Source organism: Tamandua tetradactyla, chromosome 7, assembly GCF_023851605.1.
Source record: "Tamandua tetradactyla isolate mTamTet1 chromosome 7, mTamTet1.pri, whole genome shotgun sequence".
Taxonomy (NCBI): Eukaryota; Metazoa; Chordata; class Mammalia; order Pilosa; family Myrmecophagidae; genus Tamandua; species Tamandua tetradactyla.
In genome coordinates this window covers 85,101,282-85,106,395 of record NC_135333.1, presented here as the reverse complement: position 1 = coordinate 85,106,395, position 5,114 = coordinate 85,101,282, and the positions used below count along the sequence as shown (strand labels likewise).

Sequence of the window (5,114 nt, the reverse complement as noted above, 5' to 3'; positions counted from 1 at the left end):
AACCATAGATTCATATTAGATTTATGCATTTGCATTTTAGAGATGTAAAATATGTAAGCAGTAAAACGTTGAGTTACATACCAAATATATAATATAATAACACAGCCCTTATTGCTCAGATACTCTTTCTGCCCCTTACTCCTTTTCTTTTCCTTTTGGGACTCCCATAATCCATATCTCAGCTTGTTTGATGGTACCCCAAGGGAAATGTTTAATTTAAGCATAAATTTGTTTAAATTAAATATCAGTTTACTCACTTAGGGTTTATGTGTCTCAAATCGCTTGTTAGTGTTTTTTAATCAAATGATCATGATCATTTGAGTGTTAAATTATCCTAGGAGTTAGTTGCCTTGTGGTTTTAAACATTTATTATTCTTTGTTCCAAATGTTTTAGGTTATTTTACATTCCCCCCCTCCTTTTTTTTTTTTTTTTTTTTGCCATCTAGCAATTAGAAACTCAACCTGGTATTTTTTGTGGTGGTTGTTGTAGTTGAAATGCTTCATCTCCTTTATAATATACAAAGAATACTGAGGGGCTAAAAAAGGTAATACATTTTTTACTGTAAGAGTTCACAATTTTATTTCCATATTTCATAATACAAATGTAGATTACTTGTTTTTTGTCCCACTGCTCTCCTTCACAACTGTGCTCTCTTTGATAGGAAGGGGGAAAACACCCTAAAGTCACAGAACCATATGTCCTGGTGAAGTAGAACAAGAATATAAACTGATTCAAAGAGGCTCCCCTCTATCCTTATCTGTCTGGCTACATGGGTACTATCATAGGACGGGCAGGAGGTCTTGCCACTAGGGGTCCAGTCTTCATTGGCATGTGGCCTCCCATGGTGGCCTCATCCTAGGAGCAGGTCCCACTGGCATTGTCCCAGGAGGAGGAAGGCCCATCACTGGTATCATGGAGGGTCCTCCATATGGGGTGCTGGCATTATACCTGGGTGAGGAGGCCAGCGATCATCACCTCTGCAGGAGGAGGAGCAGAAGATGGAGTAGGAGGTATCTTTCTTTGTTGAAATGTAGGCATTGTTTTGTCAACCAGGCTTTGAGCCTGCTCTCCCATCTATCTCTGAGATAGTCTTTCATATTCTCTTTGCGTGTCCTACCACTGCAGTGTGTCTTTCTCACAGAGGGAGAGTCATGGGAGAGGTATGGATCACAGCAGTCACAATAAAACTTGGACATGTTGCTCTGTGGGTCATTGGTCGCTTCCTTCCCTCAACCTGGTATTTTAAAACAAAAGGTACTTGCCAAGAACCTTTTAGCTAATCCTTTTGTAAACATCCTGGTTTTAAGTAGCTGCTATTTGAACAGCAGTGGGTCAGGAAAAGAATAAAAAGCCAACAATGTCAATTATTCCTTGTTCCAAACCCCAAGTTGATCACGTTCTTCAATCCTAATATTGATTTTTGCTTACTTAGTAGATATTTTGGTAAAAGTTTTGACAGTTAATAAAATTGACATTGAGCATTTCAGCTTTTTGACTTTCATAGGGATTTTCAAGATTCATTCTCTGTATGTCACTTACTACACAAATAGTTCAATGTTCTGTTTCATGAAATACCACCCATCTGAAATAGACTTCCATTTTAAAAGGAGTAGTTCATTCTAAAATCTGCATTCACTTTGAAATGTGATTATGTCAGCAAAGAGAAATAAAAAACAGTAAATAGGCTTGGCATAATAATCATATACCAGCGTCCTGAGATGTGATAGCAAGAGCACTGATATTCAAGAGACTCTTCTAGTCCCTATTCTACCAGTCATCATGTATTATTACTTCTTTAGCTATGTTATCTTCTCCAAAAGGTTAGATACTTGGTAATTGTTCTAGTTTGCTAGCTGCCGGAATGCAATATACCAGAAATGGAATGGCTTTTTAAAAGGGGAATTTAATAAGTTGCTAGTTTACAGTTCTAAAGCTGAGAAAATGTCTCAATTAAAACAAGACTATAGAAATGTCCAATCAAAGACATTCATCCACGGAAAGATACTTTGGTTCAAGAAGGCTGATGAAGTTCAGGGTTTCTCTCTCAAGTGAGAAGGCACATGGAGAACACAGTCACAGTTTCTCTCTCAGCTGGAAGGGCACATGGTGAACATGGCGTCATCTGCTAGCTTTCTCTTCTGGCTTCTTGTTTCATGAAGCTCCCCAGGAGGCGTCTTCCTTCTTCATTTCCAAATGTCGCTGGCTGATGGACTCTCTGCTTTGTGGTGCTGCAGCATTCTCTGCTCTCTCTGAATCTCCCATTCTCCAAAATGTTTCCTCTTTTATAGGACTTCAGAAACTAATCAAGACCCACCCAAATGGGTAGAGACACTCCTCTACCTAATCCAGTTTAACAACCACTCTTGATCACTTCACATCTCCAGGGAGATGATCTAATTATAGTTTCAAACATAAAATGCTGAATAGGAATTAGAAGAAACAGCTGCCTTTACAAAATGGGATTAGGATTAAATATGGCTTTTCTAGCATACATTCATCATTTCAAACCAGCACAGCAATCTTAAGAAGCCATTGCCACTCCCCTTCACATCACGTAATTTTAATTCTCTTCTTAGCACTTGTTAGTACTTGCTGTTTTTCTTGTTTGTTTCTTTATGGTCTATTTATTCACCTAGAGTTTAAGCCTAAGGGAATTTTTCTTTCATTTTTCATTGCAATAAATTCAGCATCTGGAAGACAGCCAGGAACATATGATACCTTTTCAAATCTAAGATGACATCCATTGTAAGAGGCACCATCATTTTATGGATATAAGAAATAGAAAATGCTACCACATAAGCAAGGGTACAATGCTTTCTTTTCACTTTAGACTTTTAAATTTTAATTTATTGAAGAGGTCTTTTATATTTATTTAGACAGATCTATATTTATAATAGATCTCATTGCACCTGGTATCCGAAAGTGAAAATAGAAGCAAAATAAATTGGTTAAGCTATTCCTGAAACAATTCCTTACTCAGAGTCAAAACTCTTTGATATCACTTTTCAATGAATAGTTGCCAATTCATGGTTTTACATGCAATATTTTTGCACCATCAAAAGCATTGGTGAAGCAGCATTTCTTAAAAGAATACTCTATTATTATCTTTGAGCCTTTTTTTCCCATATGGTGGCATTCTTTCTGTAAGTTTGGCTGACCATGTGCAGATAATACCTGGCAGACAGAAGCTTTAAAACTCATCCTGATTTCAGAGAAGTCAAAATGTGAAAATTGCACATCTTAAAATTGCAAAAATAGGGTTGTAGGCACTCAATAAAGGAATAATTATTGAATTGTTGAATAAATGACTGTTGTTGGCTCTATGCATCATTGGACTAGCCAGTTCATTTCTTGTGCCTCATTTTTCTTATTCAGAAAATTAAGATGTTGGGCTACATGCACTCTAAGATCACTTTCAGTTAAAAATAATGTAGGTACTCTGGAAATGGCAGAAGTTGAACAAATGACAGACAATGTAATTTTAATGAACAATTTTAAAAAATGCTGTCTGACTTCATTTTCACGGGTTCAAAGTTCTAGGTCAAACATTAAGAATGCCACCCAGCTGTTTTATCAGATAAACCAGAACTCAGAAGACATACGTGATATCATCTGTGGGGATTCACACTTGGCTGGCCCCTTCCACTCTCCCTGGTTGCAGTTGGTTTGTACACAAAGCACAAAACACTGCCATCAGAAAGAGCAAAACTAATCAATGAAAGGGTCAGTTAACAAGGAGAAATGTGTGCTTAGCTTCTATAAGGCCCAATTCCCAGGGTGTATGTACTCTGCCAAGATAAGAACCCGCTTGGAAGCTTCAAGTAGAGACCAGGCCTTTGGCTTCAGCCTTGAGTGGACTCTGTACCCAATTTGGGAATTGCTGTCCTGGCATCAGGCAACCCAATAGGCAGAAGCTGACCTTGGGTACCTACTAATAGCTGCCTGTACTCAACCCCTAGGTTTCTGTACTTCCAGCTATGGATGAAATGTCACTTTGTAAGTACAGAATTGCTCCTTTATAAGCCACAAACAATACCTAACAATTTGGGGGTAAATCCCATGATCCATTAGACAACCCATATATTTGCACACCATCTAGCTTAAAATGTCACCAGGTCCAATATGGCTACCTACACCAATTAATCCCCATAGACTTATATTTGCTATACATCTCACTATGTTTTAGGAGGCCTTATCATCGATACAGTGACACACAGATAAATGGATCAAAAATTTGACTAAGAAAAACTGGGATCAATTTCTATTTCTGTTTCCCATACATTCTTCTCTAGTTTAATAAATCAAGTATCTGACCCTATTTAAATAAATTGTTACCTAATTGTTTCTTTCCCTATGGTAAAGTCATAAAGTCCTCTGTAGAAAATTGAGTAAGAACAATGGAGTACATTATTACATTATTAACCAACATCAGAATTTTTTTTTTTTACTTCCTAGAAGAGATAATTTATTATAGTTTGATGCCTCAGGAAACATTCCATCTTGGTTACACAACACAGAGAGAAGCTGTTTTAAACTTCTCTTAAACTCCTTCATATACTTGGCATGGTGCTACTTCTTCACACTGGTTTGGGAATCTTCTCAGCATAACCTGAATTTCTACTTCTAGGTCTGAAACAAATAAGGAATAGAAAGGAGTCCATTTCAATATATAAAGAACACTTAAGGAATACATACCCTATCCTGCAAATTCTGAATATATTACATTTTCTAAAAGTTTCTTTCTGCCAAATGTTTTAATACTATAATCAAAGCTGTCTAGTTGTTGATAATTCTGTAGCTACTGAAAAGGTTATGTAATTATACACAGAATATATTTTCTCCTTTGAGAAACTGCATAGCCTCGGAGTTTCTGACTAATGGCCACCCTCTTCCAGATACATTATTCATTGTAAAGTAGCTTTCCAGAAATCTAGATTATGGAAAAATAATTGCCTGTCACATTTTAAACAACATATATGCTAATTTATATAATAAGCATTTCCAATGATCTTTTACTCCTAGTCAACTCATTTTTAATTGGAACTGAACATAATTAATTTTGGCAAAGTTTAAGAAAATAAGAAATATAACAAGTTAAGGAAATTTGGCTAAC

General features: G+C 36.5%; 1 pseudogene; it reads right to left on the bottom strand.

Moving 5' to 3' along the window:
* Positions 1 to 766: 766 nt before the first annotated feature.
* On the bottom strand, positions 767 to 1,197 carry LOC143690519 (U1 small nuclear ribonucleoprotein C pseudogene; annotated as a pseudogene).
* Between the last annotated feature and the right edge of the window lie 3,917 nt (positions 1,198 to 5,114).